General features: G+C 43.6%; 1 long non-coding RNA gene across 2 annotated transcripts; it reads right to left on the bottom strand.

Annotated features, from left to right (window-relative positions):
* Positions 1-308: 308 nt before the first annotated feature.
* Positions 309-3,998, bottom strand: LOC137480875 (uncharacterized). Of its 2 annotated transcripts, XR_011003144.1 has the most exons (3): positions 3,627-3,998; positions 3,251-3,456; positions 309-991 (listed from the first exon to the last, which is right to left on the bottom strand). It is a non-coding gene; the product is annotated as an uncharacterized lncRNA (long non-coding RNA). The 2 variants fall into 2 exon arrangements; XR_011003143.1 differs by having other exon boundaries at positions 309-3,456.
* Positions 3,999-19,804: the final 15,806 nt, after the last annotated feature.

Raw genomic sequence — 19,804 nt, forward strand, 5'->3', positions numbered from 1 at the left:
CTGTGGAAAGCAGTGCTGTGATTACCTGAGCAGCCTGGGGCACCGACCTGGGCCTTGGGTGAGCTTCGAGGCTCCGGGGGGAACACCTGGGGATGCCAAATCCTGGGATGTGTCACAGCATCTTCGGGTACGCTGTCATCTGTGACTGGTCAAACTTGGTCTCTAAGAACTTAATTCAGCTGCTCACCTCTCTGCAGCTTGCTTTCTCCTCTTTTGTCTGCCTCTTGGTTTATAATGCTTTTTCTTTCTGCTGCTGCAATTTTGCTGTTATGGGAACTTTGCAGAAGAGAAAAACAAACAGATCAGTGTTTGATGTTGCACTTTCTGTTTAGAAGTTTGTTTTCCTTTCTTCTTCCATTGCATCAATATTAACATGTTGATTCATAAGCCAAATAAATAAAGGCTATAAATACATTCTTTCGATTTTGTTTTTTTAAATTGTGAAACCTCAAAGTTACAGTTCCCACAGCAACTGCACAATGTGCACAGACATTAAAGGCAGGGATATTGCCACCCAAGGCAGCAATCAAATATGCATGAGGGACTTATTTACACATGAGGACCGTGCAAGTTTGAAATCCCAGAATCAAGAAACACCTTGGATCCATCCCTGATGCTCTGTTGGGAAGAAAAATCCGAACATGTTGGTCCTTGTGGGCACAGGGGAACTCAAACTTGCCGTGAGCAGAAGTGCTTGTCTAGAATGGGATGGGGGTGCCCTTTCCACAGCTAAAGATGCTGTAGATAAAGTAATTACTGTAATTAGCTGAAATCCACAGCCAGAAGGTGTCATAACAACCAAAGCATTATGAACGGAAATCATTGTTCACAGTCCTGACGATCCTTAAATGCTGTGCAAGAATTTCTCTCAGTTTGGTTGAACAGGAATGAAGAGTGCTGCATGTGTTGGAGAAGTCCATGCTATCCAAATGCTGTACCTTTTGCCATCTGTGAGTTGATTTAATCCTGGTTTCTAGTCCTCCACCAACTACTGGTTAATAAAAATTTATTTTTCAGGTCATGAATTCAGCATTCCAGCCCCTTCCCTTGCCCAATACTGGGATCTCAATTTGCAACTGATGCTCTTCTCTGGGCCTTGCCATTTTAAACCCAGGTTTTCCAACAGTGCAGGCAGTGCTGACGTTGCACCCCAAGGCAGGAATTTGGGCATCTCCCTCAGCAAGTGCAATGTTGTTTGGTAATCCAACATGTGCCTCCTGCTAATGAGGAACAGCCCAGAGAGCCCAGTTCTCTTCGAGGTGCCCTGAGAGGAGAGAGAATTCAGATTTTAAAATGTAGCAGTATAGATTATCTTCTTTTCCATGGTCTATTATCACAAATAGTAGAGGCTGTAGGCATCAGATTTCAGTGATAAAAAGAGAAGCAGCATCTCATCAAGTGGCTGAATTCTTGGTGCCATCAATCTCTTACAACCTAGTAATTAAAAGGAACTGGAAGATTCCAGAATTTGAAGGGAAGAGCCATTAGCATGTTTGACTATAAGCAGCTGGATATTTTATAGGCAAAAATGGGCGAGTGTTGATGAGTTTTTAGGCCTTTGCAGCCCGTCTCAGCTGCTCTGGCAGTTCTCCTCCAGAACACAAACCAGAGAGAGGATTTATGTCCCAGAGGAGAGCACTGTCCTCAGGTGTCACCTTGAACCTGCTCATATGGATGGGCTTCTGCGTTATCATCCATATCCCTTACATCCAGCACCAACATGTGCTACGTTCTGGGAGGATACAAGAGCCTGGTGTCTGTTTCTGTAGAGAATGCATCAGATTTGTTTTGACAGAAATAAGAGTGATTAGCATAAATTTACCTTACCACAGGGATGGCATTTGAAAGCAGCTGTATCAAAGCACCATCATTTCTGTGGAGCAAGTTTGTGCTGCGCTGTGAAAAATGCCTTTTAAAATGCTTTTATTTCTCTGAAAAGCAGCAGGAATTGCCAGGCAGATAATTTTTCAAAAATGTTCCAGGATTTCTTATGGATATTAATTTCTGTTTAAACCTCTCCAAACTTTGGCAGGAAGACAAGTTTCATTTTTCTCTAACAATTCCTTTAGTTCTGCAGATGTTGTAGCCATATTGGCAATAAATTTTGCTGGAACAGTTAACTCAACTTAGGGAAAGGTGCTGTTATTTAATATTCTGTTTCTGTGTCACCTTTTGAACCTTAATTTATAGGTGGTGTCTTTTATAGCTACCATTCCATATAAGTCTGCAAAACTTATTAGATTATTATGTTCACTGCCAACTAGAATCTGATTGGTTTTCTAAATAAATATCTTCAGAAGCATGAGCATTAAACACGGTGCAAAGGGAAAAGTCCGTTTTATGTCCCATTTCCAAATGGATACATGTGTTTTGATTACACCTCTCTAATTTCCACCAGTCTGTTTCTGTCTCCCCTTTATTGGCCTGATTAAAAGCTCACTGGAATGAGTGGGAAATCAAACCTCTCATTGACTTAAGTGGCTTTGAAGCAATTTTCAAATAGTCGCTTCACATTTGTTCCTTATTACACTTGAGAAAAGCTCTGTTTTACTCCATTCTCCATTTTGCCTTGCCTAAAGACCAGGAATCTATCTTTGCTCTTTCATAACCCCAGACATCTGCACTAGTAACCATCCATGAAGTGCAACAGTTCACTCTCAGCTCAGAAAAGGACCTGACTGCCAAACATGTTTGATATTCCTGTGAAACGGAGTGTGACCTTCACCCTGGGCAGCAGCCCGGCTCTGCAGGGTCACTTTTGGCTCTTTTGGGAGCACTGCACAGGAATTGCTTTTTTTTTTCTCCTCCCCCTACTCAGCAGAAAATCTAATCAGAGATTTTGGTCCTGTGTTCCACTGACTGTCAGGGGTTTGTGTGTGACTTCTCAAAGCAGTCAAGGAAACCCAGCTTGCTCCCAGTTAGTCCCAGTTCCCTGTACTGGGCTCCGCACCCTGACTGGGATGTATTCAGGAGCCCCACAGATCCTCAAAGCTCTGCCCTGGCTGTGCTGTTCCTGCCTGGCCCTGCAGGAGCATTTCCTTGGCATTTCCCCCTGGCTGGTGCCCAGCTGATGGAGTGATGGTATTTAAGCTGCCAGTTTTGGCAGCTGTTTTCTGTAATTCAGAGACAGGCTCTGAGTTTGGGGTTACAGGTATGTGACCAACAGCAATTCGAGATGACAGGAGATGACTGGAATTGTACCATAATGCCCACGACAACTAACATTTTCAAACAGACAGCAGAATCTCACCTGCAAAATGTGCTCAGCTTCAGTGGCTGAGTTCGCTGCAGCACCTGGACTTGCCATGAGCTCAGGGAATTTTGTTTTGCTTCAGTACCTTGGGAAGTACAGAATCTATTCCAAACATCGAGAAAGACCATTCTTTCTGCAGGCAAAGCAATCCCTTTGCATCCCAGACCAATCTCTGCTGCCTGAGAAAATCCCTGGGAATTTTCCTGTCATGTGAAGGATGCAGAGTGAGGATCATGCTGGAGCTTACAGACAACAGGTGTTACAACCTGGCTGGCAACCCTATGAAAGCTGTGTCTGCCTTGCTTTCCTGGGTGGGTCCTTCATTTTATCCAGCTGAGGAGCTTTTTCTCCCTTCCCTTCCCTCTACTCAGACCTGGGCCAGCTCTGTGATTCCTAGGTGCTCTGCAGATGGCTTCTCCATGATAGACTGGCCATTAGAATGCAGCTTTATCTATTCTGAGCATCTCTTTTTGCTGCAGCTCTGCTCCTTCCTGCCAGGCTGTTGGACATTTCAGGTGACTGTACAGCCCCAGGGCACAGTGGTCAGTTGAAATTCAACCCAATTTTGCCTTTAGGTCAGGTTTATCCAATGCTCAGGATATTAATATTGTGGCATTCTTGGGAAGAATATGGTTAGGAGTGAATTTGGAGGTTTATATTCAGAGTTACCAGCAAAAGCTCACTCAAGGGGAAACAGCACACACCAATAAGTGTAAAGAAATAAACTCCAGCCTTTGGAAATGAGGGGAAAGTGTTGCTGTATCCCCAGCAAACCTGACTTCTGAGGCTCAAAAAATAGCAGCTTCTCACCTGAAATGCCCCTTTGTTCTTGCGGGGATTTAGGGAAGCTTCCATGCAGATTCTGCACTGGAGCCACTGTTCATCCTTGCACATTTTATAAAGTCATTTTAGAAAAGCCAAGAGCCAACCAGGGCAAGGTTTCTTCTGTGGGTAGATTGCTTCCTGTTGCACTGCAGTGAAATGGTTGGCACTCAGTTGGAGCTAAATTAATAAACTTCTTTATGATGGCTCGAAGTTACAGCTACTGTATTGTGGAGCAGGCAGATAATTGGAGTGGTCAGAGTTGTATCTGCAATGCTGGGAAATTGATGTAATAATTCTGGACCAGAAATTGTCTAAACAGAGAAGAAAGCAGGAGCATATGCATAATAGATCTTCTAGAATTCTGCCAAGACCTCTAGTGAATTGGATTGGGAGTTAATAAACTGTTAAATAAAATGTCCATGACAAGAAAAAAAAAAATTCATTAACTAGGCCTATTGACAGCCTCCCTGATAAGGTAAACAACAGTCTATAATCATTAACAGCTCGTGCAGAGATCTGCATGGGTTAGCTGATAGGAGTTCTAATAGAGCCATTGAGAAGGAATTACAAACACAGGTAGAAAGGACATCGTTCTCATGTGTCACTTTTTATGGTGTTGATTTGTATTTTGATTCCTTTCACAGTGAAGGTTGCTAGGAGTTATAGCTGTCTGAGGGTCAACAAATTTCACAAGGAGCTGGTCCCCTCCATCGGCCTGAAACAATCCCAGAACCTTGAGCTCTGAAATTCATGACACCCACATGGAAAAGTATCATTTTCTGTGATTTATTCTGGCAGGTACATTATTGGGTGCATGTTTACCAGGACAGATGGCTGTGCAGGAAGGAGCACAAGGAGCTCCAAATCACACTTTTGGAAACTTTTCTCGGCGTGGTGTATCAGGAGCAGAGAAGAGCAGAGCCTTTTGTGGGGTGACGTACACTGGCCAACGTGAATCCATCACTGCTGGCTGTTCCAGCAGAGCGTGCCCAACACCCTCTGCCAAACCTGTGTGCCAGGCTCTCCGTGAGGTTCCTAAAGGCCTTAACAGCATAATAAGTGTGAGTGGACAGAGAGCAGAAATACCAAACATTAATGTGGTGTCACTGCAGCCTCTTCTCTTTCATTACTTTGCCCTATGAGGCTGCTGTGTAATCTGGCAACAATACAATCCAGTGCTTTACATTTCCTCTCAATGAAACATCCCTTGATGTCAAATTTGGTTTGCAGACTTGCACTCGTGGCGCAATTCCTCTCAGCCAGAGAAGCAGCAGCAGAGTGTGAGGCTGTTGGCGTGTCTCCAGTACCATTGTTAACAATTACGACATTACTGTCAAACCAGATTATCAGCTTTTAGGGATCTCTGTGAGACCCTGTAAGCACAGCTGCTTGGCTTTTCCCTCAAACACTGCTCTTGGAAGGCAAGAGAAGAGGGAATGGGCTTGGCCTTTAGGAGGAATCACTGGGTGCTTGCAGGAGGCCATGGCAATCAGGGTTTTTTGGGGTCCTCTCTACCTGTACTTATGTGGAGGTTTGAGAAGTTCATCCCCAAGAGCTTGGTTGCTCTTCAGAGCCCTTGGAGAGATATTTTGGCAAGTGGCCATAGCAACAAGTCAAGGAAGGATGCTGTCCCAACTGAAATGTCTAAATTGGAAAGGAGAAGGTATGGAAGAGGGGGAGAGGGTTGGAAAAGGGCAGTGCAGTGTTATGGTGGCCTGCAATGCATGTTTGCACTTGGCTCTGTAAGCCAGGACCTCCCTTCTGCTCTCACCAAAATGAATCCCCCATCACCCCCTATATCCATCACTTCCCATCATGGAAGACTCTCACCTTGCACCACTTGGTTCCTCTCAGGTGAAAATAAACTGGAAAATGTCCCCACAGGAGCACACCCGATGCACACCTTCAGGAAATTCATCCCAGGGGGCGAGACCAGCCCTGTCTGCAGTTAAAAGCCCCAGGAATTGTAGAGCCAACACCAGCTCCCCACAGCAGTGGATCTGCCCCATTAACTGGTGGTGACAGGGCCCCACCAGTACCTGTGTGCTTGGCGTGGCACAAGACAGAACATCATGGGGAAAGAATAAGAAACCAGTGATCCTGGTGTTAAATGGTGAAGGGGAATCAGCCATCATCTGTTATTTTACCTGCTGAGGGGTTTTTCGTTGCATTTTACCCAAAGGAAGCTCTGACAGGGAGTTCCAAAGGCTGCAAGGAAGGAGCATCTCAGTTACCTGCTGGGTGGGGAAGCAAATGTCTGCAGACATCCCTGGAAGATGGAGAATCATTATCACATGCAGGTGTAAACTCTGCTTATTTGCTTTTCATCACCACCCCTAATCTGCCACGGGAGGCAGAGGCTGGAGTTTTGAGGTAAGATGTTCAGCAGGCTTCTGTCTCACACCCTAATGGCACAAAAAATAACAGATATTACATTTCACATGCTATTTTTTCAAGTCTGGAACGTTCCTCTCCTGCTGGCCTTATCAAAACTCCCATTGTAATTGGCAAGTTTTCATTTCAGTGGGAATCTTGGGGAGGAATGTTGGAGGGAGGTCATTGATTTCTCACAACTGATTCAATCTTTTTATATGCCTGACTGCCCTAAATCACTACAAGTAGGAAACTATTTTCAAAATTTCTCAAGAGCCCTGAATGTATTGATTGAGTCCAACTTTGACTTCAGACATTAAATTCTCTCTTTTCCTTGAGAAAAACAACCCCTAACCTTCTATAAGGCCACTTGGTTTTAGTTGTCTCTCTGTTCTTGCTCCATTTATTTGTGCTCCTCTCAATGGCAGTCAGATTAAGCCTTTGACTGTTTGTTCAAAATTTCCTTATTATTGTTTTCCCATTTTCCAATGAAAGTTAATTTTATTTGAATTTTCTCCTATTGTGTTGGTTCAATTACTAGCCCCAAACAAACAGTTGTATTTTGTGCTTAATGGCAGCATATTGCCTATGTAGTCATGTTTATAATTATTTCTCCTAAATTCCACTATCTCCAATTAAACTGCAAGAACTTTGAAACTTAGAAGTTGGTTAATGGGGAAAAAACCCTTCACTGTTGGATAAATCTTTTTGCTAATATCCTCCCTTGCCTTTATAAACATACCCTGAGATTTAATGCAGTTAGCACGAAGATTGGTGATAACGTTTTACCTCATTTTCCCCAATCTATTACAGTGTGCAGCTCAATTAGAATTTTTAGAGGTGGTCCATCATGTTAAGGGCTTCCAGTTTGGATTTTAAGTCATGCAAGGGCTCGGCACACAGCAGGATTTTTGTGTCTGACCAACCAACATGTGAAGACAGTTAACTAACGCTTTACAAGGAGTTCAGAGTTATACACTAAAGGTGTTGTGGAAGATGAAACAGGGAAGCCTTATAAATATGATTGCCTGGCAAAAGATTTTGAGAATATGGAAACTATAAGTGAGATTGAAATGAAAGGAAGCTTTGAGATACCAAGCCTTGGTTACTGAACAACTGGAAAACAATGGTATGGACAGCTGGAGGTAATCACCTTTTGATGAAACAACACCCTCTGCTTGAAGACAGGTCCAAGGGGCAGAGCAGACCCTAGGAGCTTGGCAGAAGGGGTCCAAAGAGTAGTTTTTAGGGTTTAAAATGTAACACAGTATGGTAATATCATGATTCTTATAGGCTGTAGGTAAATGCTATAGGAGCTGAATCTTGTACTAGATTGGTTAGTGAAAATTAGAATATTCAGCACAGAAGAAGTTTTATTGTATTGTAAGGGGAATGTCCTCGCTCTCTTTGGGGTCTCTCTTTCGGGCCTGCTCCGAGCTGTGGCTGGCAGCCCCAAGCAGGGCCCTGCACTCACGCCCTTTGCAATAAACCGCGAGTTCCGAGACCTGGCTTCACACATCTCTCGTCTCCTTCCGTCCCGACCCTCCTACCCACCGTCCCTCCTACATACAGGACTTGAAAAAAAATACAAGAGCTAAAATCCCAAGGCATGACAGCCACTCCAGCAGCAGTCCCGTGTGTGACATCCCCGCGTGCCCCGGCCTGGCAGCGCTGTGCTGCCATTAAAGCCTCGGTGGCATTTGAGCGGCGTGTCCCCGTGACAGCTGCTCCCTCTCCAGCTCGGGGATGTCACTTCTGCTCCTCAGCACTGCTGACAGCTCGTGTTCTGAGCTGGGCATGCAATAAAGCTGTCGTGTGGGTAATGCCACCGAGGGGCGGCTGAAATCCAGGACAGCAATTACGGCCTGGCCGGCCCGGCCCCGTGCGCAGGGATCTGCCGAGCAGATTTCTCACCGTGCTTTGCTCCCGCTTTGATAGGCCTCGAGCTCACTCAGAAAAATTAAAGCTGTCAGAGATCTGATAGCAACTCTTAAAGGACACGTGTTTTAAACAACTCTGTGGAACTCAGATGTGGAGCATCTTCTGAAGAGTAAGGAAGAAGCAGAGCAATGATTTAGCTTTCATCCTCTTCCCTGCATAATCACATTTGTTTTTTGATTTTATTTTTGGATGAACATCATTTGAGCAATGACATTTTTATACTGCCTGTGTTTTGGTTTCAGGTTCCTTTTCTTGTGCTTGGTTTGTTTTTTTTAAATAGGGTTATTAGGCTGGGAGGTTTTATCAGGAAGGAAGCAAACAACGAGGACTGCAGGATTGGTATTGTCCAGGGACTCTTGTCCAGGCTGGAAAGGGACATTTCACAAGGCCATGAAGTTATAGGATGTGTAGAAATGGCCTTAAGCTGAAGGTGGGAGGGTTTAGATTGGATATTAGGAAGAAATTCCTCCCTGGGAGGGTGGGCAGGCCCTGGCACAGGGTGCCCAGAGCAGCTGGGGCTGCCCCTGGATCCCTGGCAGTGCCCAAGGCCAGGTTGGACACTGGGGCTTGGAGCAGCCTGGGATAGTGGAAGGTGTCCCTGCCCTGGTTGCACATTGCATCCCTTTGTCCTTAGACAATGAGGAGGTGGAGAGGCCAGGGCACATTTTATGGCATTGGGCGAATCTAAAACACTTCCAGCTCCTCCATACAGGAGCAGATTTTGGAAAGCATTCCTCCAGTCTGCCAATCTGTGCATCCAGCTATAGCCAGTGGTCAGGTGTAATCCCAAAGGCTTGCAGGTGCCTTTACATGCAAATTAAAAAAAAAAAAAAAAAAAAAAAAGAGAAGAGCACACACTGTATTTTCAGGGCTTGGATTATGGTTAGGCTTCAAATACACACAGAAATCTTTGCAAAAACCTGGTCCCAGTGGGAAGCAGTCCTTGGGAGCACTGATACACAGTGACAGAACATCACTGAAAGGAGCTGCAGCCTCAAATCGTTCTGGTAACTTTGATGTAGCAACATAAAGCCTGTAAGAAACTGCACTTCATAAAAACAGGCACTTCCACACACCCAAACTGTAATTCCCTATGAAAGTTAATCTTTTCTATTACTCTTATTCCATTTGTAAATGGAATGCTGCTTTGAATTATGGCCTGGTGCAGCACTCCTTTTATGCTTCAGTAGTCATGGCTTTGGTATTTCAGGTATTTATTGTAGAATCTTGTCTACTCCCATTCATCAAACACCTGCACACCAGTCCTGCCCAAGGAGAGCTCAGATCCACAGCAAACTTGCTGTGGGGATATTGCAAGTCAGCGTTTCTGCTGCCTCTCTGCAATACATTAATTACAAAACAAATGATCAACAAGCACTTAAGCAGGTATTCGAGCCAGCAGCATTTCTTATGTGCCTAAATCATAAAATCAGAGTCATTCAGGTTGGAAAAGACCTTTAAGGTCATCAAGTCCAACCATCAACCCAGCACCACCATTAAACCATGTCCTCAAGTGCCAAATGTAAGTTCTTTTTATGCTGTAAACTGAACCCTGACACAGCCATGAAATCCACTACACAAAATTGAATTTTGCCTTACATATATGATAACATTGATACTATTTTTTTGAGCTGTCATCTGCATGAAAATACAGCTTCCTTTTCATGCAGAGAGCTCTTTATTCCATGGGTGCTGTGGAGAATCTTGAAAAGACTCCTGCGAGCTGCCAGCCACTGCTAGCAAATCGATGTAATCTGCATTACAATACTTGCATCATGACTTTGAAGAGGGACCGAACTCGGCTGGCTGGCTGTGCATCCAGAATCTCTTCAAAGATCCCATTTCTGACATTCAGGGATGTCTCTGGCTTTGTTCCAATTCACTGCCTCGTAAACTGAATTCAGAGGCAGCCGAAGAAGCAGCCCCTCAGTTCATACCCGTGGAATATGCAGCAGCACAGACCCTATCCTTGGGCTGGGCTGACAATCCAAGGATTTTGGCTTTGTGGGGAGGCAGACGGGGTGACAACAGCACCACTTACTGTGTCATATGTGTGCCCAAAGCATTGCTGACCCCACAGGAAAAACTCTGCAGGAGTGACTGGGAAAGAATCCAATTTATCCCCCTTTTTTAGAGGCTGGTGATGAACTGTTCACTGTAGCAACAGAAGATAATGCTGTCACATCTTGCAGATATTGATATCCACGCTCAAACCCTGGAAAAAGGTATAAATGTACTTTCATGCACATTCTGTAGTTCATATCATCTGAACACCCACAAAATAACGTCTGCACTGTTCCACCGAGAGAAAAACCACAGAAATCACAGAATATCCTGGGTGGGAAGGGACCCAGAAGCTCAGTGAAGTCCAGGCTCTGCAGAGGACACCCCAAGGACCACACCGTGCTCCCAAGAGCATTGTCCAGGCACAAAAGCAGTAAGAAAAAGCACTTTCTCCTCTGAGTTCCAGCAAGCTGACCTCATCATCATCATCATTATCATCATCATCATCATCATCATCATCCCTACTCTGTAAGCAAGCTGTAAAACCCCAGAGCTCTCACACCTCCCCCCAGAATTCTTCAGCACGCCCAAAGGTCCCCAAACCCTGAGCCCTGCCCAGCTCTTGTCCCATCATTTGGCATTGCTGAGGTGCTGCTCACACACCCCTCTCTCACCCAACCCCTGTACCACAGGCTGGACATCCCAGCAAGTCATTTTTCCACTTTCTGCTGCTGGAAGATCTTCCCGAGGGGAATTCCTGCTTTGAAGCAGGCAGGCTTGAGTGCCACACGAACAAAAGCAATGAGACAGCAACAATCAGAAAGAGTCAAACATGTACAAGCCATTCTTCCCTGGAAAACCCTTTTTTCTAGGAAACCTCCTTCTGAGAGCTTCAGATTTCTCCTGGCAACGCTTCATTGATTCTGCATGAATAGATCCTTTTCTTCAAACATTTATTATCTTAATATCTCAGCAGCTTCTCGAGACAACACATGGAAAGCAGAGCCATTAGCCAAATTCTACGTTGGAAATTTCAAAGTGCAGGGAAAGGTAGCATCAGCCACGCTTTTGAAAGGGTTGATGCTTCTGCTGGGAGTTTATAAAAAAGATTTCACCTGAATTAATATGGTAAGGAAGTATTTGAGTGGAATAAAATGTGGTAAAGGAAGCTGTCCCTGCAAAACAAAATAAACCTGCAGTTTTCTTTGGTAAACTAATCCTGCCCTTTCTAGCACAGACCAGCTATAGCTTTCATGATGACAATGGGATAGAATAATTTTTTATGAACTCTTTACATATATTAAAGTGGATTTACTGAGGCTGAAAACCTTCTGTTGTCTCTTGGTGGACAAGTCAAATGTATTAAAATGGTAATTCTTTCCCATATTTTTAATCCTCTCAACATGTTTCCCTCACACATACAGTATGAACCAAAGATAGGATTTAGCAGAACATTTGCAAATTTTATTTTGGCAGATTGGGTAATGCAGGTTCAAGGTAATGGAATAAATTACAGATCCCTGAAGGAAAGGGAACATTGTCATTTCTAAAACTCAGCTGTAATAATTGGGCATCCCAATTATGTATAATCCTGTATGAATTAGTAACTACAATGGTTCCACTGAATAGGTCACAACCACCGCAAAGAAGCAGAATTCTGCTTGGCACTAATTTATCACTGCTTTTAACGAACCCACTGTGAATAAATCTGGTCCATTATTTATGGGGTTACCTACCTGCCCATACATTTCTTTTAATCACAATTTTCAAATTACTCTGCCCTCCCATCTTTTCCTTTCCTATGGGGCAACCTTTTCCATAAGGCAAAATGATTAATTCATATTTTCTTGATGTTTAGATTTACCAGCCTCAGTTTATGAGGTCTTTTTCTTGAAACAACAAACCAGCATATTTTGTGCAGCACAGTAAATTTTGATATGGATGAAGGACAATATCTGTTCCTAAAGCACTATAAATTTTTTATTAGTCAATGAAAGAATACAGAGCAGCAAACTTTAACTCAATGCAAAGTCTTTGGGAAGCCCCTTCCTCTCAAATAATTGATATTCTCTTTGGCCTCATCTATATAAACCTGCCTGAAATGATACCACACTCAAAAGGTGATCTCAGAACTAGATGAGCCAACATGAGGCTGAGTGGTTTAAAACCTAAATTTTGCCTCCTGAATAGCATTTCTAATTTGCAGATTTACTCATTGCAATGTTCAGCCTTGTTGTAGAGGTAATTTTTCCCTGATTTTAATGGTGTAGAGCATCCTGCCTTCATTAGAAAACATCAGGCACATTCCTAGTAGGAAGGGCAAGAAAGTAAATATTTTTCATTGGATTATCAAACTAAGGCTAAATTAGATAAGGATGTCCTTGCCAATAGCACAGTTTAGCAACTTTTGCTAAATATAAGACTCCAAGGTGGTGGCCCATGGGACTTCCAGTGCTCAGGCTGCTGCTGGAAGTCCAAATTCTCTGTCTCCCATGGTAGATGCTGCAGAGTGCTGCCCTGAAGGGCTTTTTGTGCCTTGGCACAGGGATACTGCCACTAACACAAGAAAATGCCTGTTAAGAGCTTTTCCTCCAACCCCTTCTTATATGGTGGCCCTCCCCTGCCTTCTGCATCTCTGTGGGTTCAACTGGTGCTGCTGAATTTACGAGAAACAAAACGCCCTAAGCTGTTCTATTCATGTTTTATTCATGTTCCCAACCTCTCGTCTTATTTACCTGGTGTGCTGCCTGCCAGAAGTAGTTTTTGGCAGACAGCAGATAATTTATTTTGTGGACATCTGCTCCAAATGTTTTGTGAATAATTAGAGAAGTCTGTAGGGTCTATTCAGTGGGAATGAGCTCTGACAACATCAAGGGATTTCTGATCTTCTGCTCCTCCTCTTCATAAAATAAAGAAGTTTTTTTTTTTTTTTTTGTATGTAAAAAGAAAGTTTCCTCAGTAATTAAGGTTTTTTTGTGGAGCAAAAGTGCTTCTCTTAGGACCTCTTGGGCTCCAGTCACCTCTGTGACATATTCATTGCCTCCACTCTGATGGTAAAAGACAAAATAACTCAAGGAACAGCTTCATAAAAAGGGAGAGGGGAGGACAAGAGCTCCTTTGTGAAGATGATGCCACACTTCAGTGAAAAAAACGCTGAGTTTTAAGCAAGGGATGAGCACACACTTGTCTTATCAGATTCATCATTTAGCCACCAAAATAAACCAATGAAAGTGAAGTTTCTCAAAGTGCATTCGTTCTTGCCTATCAGTGCAGCTGTTCATGCTCATAGGTCAGGGCTGGCCAGAAACATCTGGTGTAATTTAGATATTTGAGTTGTTTTTTCTCCCATCCAAGTCTATCTGAAAAACCCATCATTGCTGGTGGCCTGTTTCCATTTCAAAGGTCTTTGCTTCATGGAGGAGCTCAGAAGGAATTTCTTCCACAGGATTTTAACCCACTCAGAAGCATCCAGGCTTTGAAAAGTTTTCAGACACAGCATATTGGAAACATATGGTTTTAGCATCTTGTTGATGTTTAATTTTTAATAATTTTGGGTATGTTTTTAGAACATTCAGAAATAACCAAAATTAGTTATTAACTAAGTCATTCCTCTTCTCTTAGCTCCTTGGCAGGCTAAATATCACAGATTGTCTTCTTTAATTATGTTTTTCCAGAGAAATGTCCTCATGACAAAGTGGTAACAGCATTTAGGCCTCACAGAATTCCATCCAATGCAGTGCCCCTAAATACCTTCATTTTTTTTGTTCTCTGAGCTGACTCCCAGCAGTGCCCATCAGCCACGGGGCTCGTTCTGAAGGATTTGGTAGTATTGCTTTTACAGTGAAAAAAATATAAAAAGGAAGAATGAAATGATAATAGCCTAAATTGGTGCCAGATGTATGGGATTCCAATATGTGTGTGCAGTAAAGGGAAACCCAGCTCCTCTAGTTTTCCCTTGGAAAATAATTAATCCTGGATTCAGAACCTATGTACAGCATCACTGTATAAATGTGGTTCAATGCCATAGGATTCTGATCAAAGGGGCAATTATAATAATAAAATAAGAAATATAATTATTGCTACCATCCCAGCCCAGCTTCCTGGGAAGTGGCCGCCAGCTCCAAACCCCACACTTTGATTTTCTGGGATGGCAGGAGGGATATCCCACACAAACACCCTCAGCTCTGTGGGAATGCTCACAATCGTCAGTAAGAGATGATTGTCTCCCACATCAGCCTTTTGATTTGCCTTTCAAGGGTTTTGTTCCCTGCAAAAGGCACAAAATGAGCTGTTGGATAGTTGGCAACAGTATTAACACTTGTACCTTCCTGCAAAGCCTCGTTCCTGCACTAATGTGACTTTTATTTTTCCTTCATCAGGAGATTCTTGACTTGTCTGCGTTTAAATGAATTATTCTGCTGCCATTTATTTGGTCTTTCTTTGTTGTTGTTTTTAATGGACCTCAAATGAACAAAACAAAAGTTCAGGGATAATTTCATAGATTGCACAATTTTGTGTTCTTCCAGAAGAAAAAACAAACTAAAAAAAACCCCAAAACCCAAAAGAGAAGCTTGAGATATTTTTTGTCCAGTTCTAGAACAATCTAGAGAACAAACTGCCCCATTTGGGCCACCACATCGAGACATTACGGGCAACCTGTGAATAAATTTGCAATTCCATAGAAGCATTGTATATATCCCATAGAATATGTGGCGTGTACTGTATATATTCCATAGAACACTGTATAGATCAGGGTAATCCAAGAATTAGAGCAATACAAATAAATGCCCTCTCAATTACTTGAACAGAGCTAATTAACCCTAATTCCCCACACTTTTTGCCCTGCTTTGCCACCTCTCCCCAGGTATGATGCTTATTTTGAACTCTGCTGATGAGAGCACAAGTTTAGAACTTTCTTCACAAGGAAAAAGGTTTCTAAATCTGTTACCAGCAGCTTTGAGCTGCTTCCTATTCATTCCTCCCTTCCTGCTTTTGAATTCTCCACATTTTATTTTTCTTTTTTATCTTTAAACGTGGTTGGTTTTTTCCTTATGTATTTACTTGTTTATTTTTACAAATGCTGTAAAAGTGAGAAATAAATACGTGGCCTGGGAGAGTGACATCTGAATGTCACTGGGTATCTTGCTTTTGGAGATATTGCAAATCTTCAGTGTTTACATCGTTAAAATTTAAGAACCAAAATCCATTGCAAGGTAATAGATATCATAGAGAAGGGAACACTGGAAATGACATGGCTGTGATTATTTATATATGGGATCCTCTTTTTGGACTGCATTTTTACATTTCTTAGCTGAGTAAATGAGGTTCATGGGTTTCTCTCCTTGGTTAATATGTGAGAAAAAAATCCCAAGAAGCAGCTTCAACCCCAGGAAATTGCACACACCAGGAGCTTTAAGCACTACGGCCCTGGTAGTGCTGGGCAATGTCCACTAACACAGATTTCCAGCAGATTTTAAGCATGAGTGAGACTTAGAGAGGATGGATTACACCCTTATTAATTGTACTGTAAATCTCTGGCTCTAATCAGAGGATAGGTGGCTTTTTCTCTCTGAAGCTCATTGAGAACCCCTCTGGTCATGGACACACCAGGAGGGTGCCCACATTTATCCTGACGGACACAGCCATGGGCACAGCTCTCAGGTGCCCAGATGGACCCAAGGGCTCAGCAGGATGAGGTGGAGCTGCATTTATTTTGTGGACAATTATCTCCAGTTTATAAAGCACTCCGAGCAGAGTTGAGCATCCATCGAGGGGCTCAGAGAAATTCTTGTGAGCATTGTTGGCTCAGGCTAATTACAGAAAAGCAGAGTAGACAAGAGGAGGGTTCAGGGAGGGTTTCTCCCATTCCCAGTGGGCATTGCAGGCATGCCAGTCAGAGGAAACTGGAATAATAAGACACCATTACTAAGGATTTACTGTAATGTCAAAAGAACTTTAATTAAAGTTGGCTCCAGGACTCCGTCCCTGTAATTGTGCATCGGAGCTTTTCAGCCACTGCTCATCAGCAATATATTCAGCGAAAAATAGATCTTATATCTCACTTTCCTCCTTCCTGCCATGAATTATCTGGAGCTGGTGGAAAGCTTCGACTTTGGTTTGACTGCCTCATGGAAAGTTCAGGATGAAAGGGAAGAATATATCTTTTCTTTTCCCCTGCCCAGCTGCATTCGGGGACCTTTCCTCAGGGCTGTCTGGGACCTTTCAGCTCTGCAGCAAAGTTCACATTCCTGTTAAAAGAATTCTCTTGGAATATTAAACTGCAGGGGTGGAGACAGGCCAGCAGCAAGCAATGTGATCAGCAGCTCAGCCCCCCAGGGTCAGTGTGCACCTCTGAAACAGTGAACAGCTTTTCCTGGCAGTGTTGGGATCAGTGCAGCCCGGGATGGGGCAGCAGCATTTCATAAGCTGTGCCTGCCAAGGTGGCAGGGGACCAAGTTTAGTTCAATGCACAAGGTTCCTCCTAGGCTGAGTTTTTCAAGGGATTTGATGCCAAGAACAAAAATAAGTAAATCTCAGCCATTTCCTGGGGTGGAATTGGCAGAGTTCTCTCACCGTGCGAAGGCAGAGGTGACATCCCTGGCTGAGGAAGAGGAGCAGCTGCTGGTGAGGCAGTCAAGGAGCCACTTGAACTGCCCATGGCACTGGAACAGCCTGGCCATCCCTCATCCAGCCCCTGGCCCATGGACTGGAACACAGCTACCTGGAAGACAAACTGCAGCTCCTGCCTGAAAACCTGCAGATGGTGGAGTGAAGACAGGGAGGAAGAGTCCAATCAACCCCAAAGTGAAACCTGATGTGTGAATTTCAAAGAGACAGAATGCAATTACCCAAAATGGGCCTTGGCTGGGGCTCCAGGCAACTGAGGGGGTTTTATGTGTGGTTTGGGAGTTTTATGGGCTTACCCAGCCACAGCATGTGAGTAGCAGGGACAAGATAATGGCTGTGCTGAGAGCTGCTCAGGCTGTGCTGGCACATCCAGGGATGGAAGCTCACAGTCTAAAACTGTGCTGCCACAGCAGAGGCTGAAGCATTCAATGTGCTTTTGGTGATCAGAACCCACAGAAACCAAACCAAAAGCACAGCAAACAATAACTGAATGCACCAAGAATCCACATTCCAGACTGAGGCTGATGAGGCTGCCCTGCATCACTTGGTGGTGAACGGTCACTTTTGGCACAAAGGACACCAATTGAATTGCTGATTTGACTCCTACCAAAAACAAGAGTAAAAAAAATTCCTTAGAGGTCTCCTTTTGAAATAGAAACACACTGATGTGATTCAAACACACTTATTTTAACATCAAACAAGTATTTAATGCAAGATAGCACAGGTAAAGAGCTGCATTTTGTCTTTGCAGTTGTGTTTCTCCTCCTTGCAATCCTCCCCTGGCTGCCTGGCATCCCGCAAGGGCTGCATTTGAAGGCAGGAACAGCAGCCTGGTGCTGTCACATTTTGGCACTGACACAGAGGGATTTCACTGTCTGCATGGGAGGAGTTTAGTTAGGAAGTGACACAATTCCCAAGCTTTTCCAATAGAGTTTTCTGAATGATTAGCTCCTGTTTTCTATCTTTATTTAGAGAAAAATGCACTTAAAAAGAAGTTTTGTTGTGGTCTGCCTGACTGCCTTCACCAGCAAGGTTGCCTCACCTGTCTAAAATTGCAAGTCTCTAAGTACATAACTGAACTTTTATTACGCAGCAGTTTCTTAATCAGTTCAGAAAATTAATCCAGATTTAAAGTAATCCTGCAGAGATATCAGCTCTCACAGTCTCAGTTGCTAGTTCCAGTTCTGACACAAGCTAAGCACTGTCCAGTTTCTCTTCTGCCTCCCCTCCACTGCAGCTTTTCCCTTGCTCCCAGCAGTAATGCCACACTGGGGCTTTTTCTCTTCTTCCTTCGCAGGATATAAGTATAGGAAGTCTGAACAGGTTGAAATCTATAATTTAATAAATCACTAAATTCTAATGTGAATAATTAGGGTTTTTTTTCCCTATCTTCTTCCAGGAATTTAACCTATGTTAATGTATTCAATGCCCATTGTCCCACTGTAAATCCAATTTATAAGGGCAATGTTTTAATCCCACAAACTGCCTTCCAAATCAGCATGAGCTAAACCAAGTAAATACCCTTGCTGTCAGATATATACATTCCTAATTGTTGTCTGAAATTCAGCAGTGAGATTTCCTGCCTCATGGCACATCAGGAGCAGAGGGGATGTGCAAGCTCAGAGCTGCTTTCAAGCTTGGCTCTTCTGGGCTTTGAGGTTGGTACATGGAAGCTGTGCCTGGGAAACCACTGGTAGTTACTAAGCAACTCTTGGGGCCAGGGTTGGTGGAAATTCCTGCAGATTTCCTGCCTGTGACAGCATCTCTGCAACCCTGGAAGAACAGCTTCCAGAATGGAAGGGTTCTCCTAAATTTAAAAAAGAAAATTAAAAAAAAGCATGTGTAGAGCATTGCACAGCTCAGCTCACAAATCAGGGGGTTTCTGTTTCGATGTCATTTGTAAATTCTGTGAAGTGCTCCAAGCAAGCTAAATCTCATAAATCTTGAAAGAAGGCAGCACTGCTTCAAACTCATCTGTCACAAGAGGCACGGAGCAGTGCCACGGAGTGTGAAGAGCTTGGAGAAGCAGGGGAAGCAGCCTGGAGCCTGACATGGGAATGGAGGAGAGGGGGAGGCAGATGTTCCCCCACGAGCTGAGGATGTTCACAGGCTGTCACCAGGAGCCCTGGGCAGAGGGGAGGAGCAGGAGGCAGAGGGACAAGGCAGGGACACGGGGGGCTGCAGGAAGGTGCCACAGGCCAGGCAGTGAAAGCCCAGACAATGTCACAGGTTCAGGAGCCCCAGCTCAGGAGGGTCCCTGATGCATTTTTGCTTTGCACTGATGCCATGATGATTTTCTGCATTTTCTTTTATATACCTCTTATGTATTCTCAGTACCCTTAGCATGCATACTTGTAATTCCTTAAGTCTGATATTTCAGCATAATCTTGATATTCTGTTAGGCCAGAGGAGCAAACATCCTAAAGGCCTCACAGTCGAAAGCCAGAAAGCTTTACACTGTCTTGAAAAACCAAAGTTCCCCCCTAAAACACATCCTGTAAACCAAGATTAAACCCATCTAAAGGGAAATAGTTTGAGATAGAAAGATATCACGCTGTTCATTCAAGCCTCTCATTGGAGCATCTTTGTTAAATATGCTAATTTGCAAAGTCTATGAAATTGTATACATGATCTACCATGTGTGTACATTTCAGTGTGTTCCACCTTGGAGAAGTGTTGCACCGCAAAGATCCTTATTAAATACCAAAGTAAAAAGCCCTTTATCCCTTAATCATGTCTGGCTCTTAATTGTAGAACCAAAGCAAAGGCATCAGTGCAACA

This window comes from Anomalospiza imberbis, chromosome 11 (assembly GCF_031753505.1).
Source record: "Anomalospiza imberbis isolate Cuckoo-Finch-1a 21T00152 chromosome 11, ASM3175350v1, whole genome shotgun sequence".
NCBI classification, from domain to species: Eukaryota; Metazoa; Chordata; class Aves; order Passeriformes; family Viduidae; genus Anomalospiza; species Anomalospiza imberbis.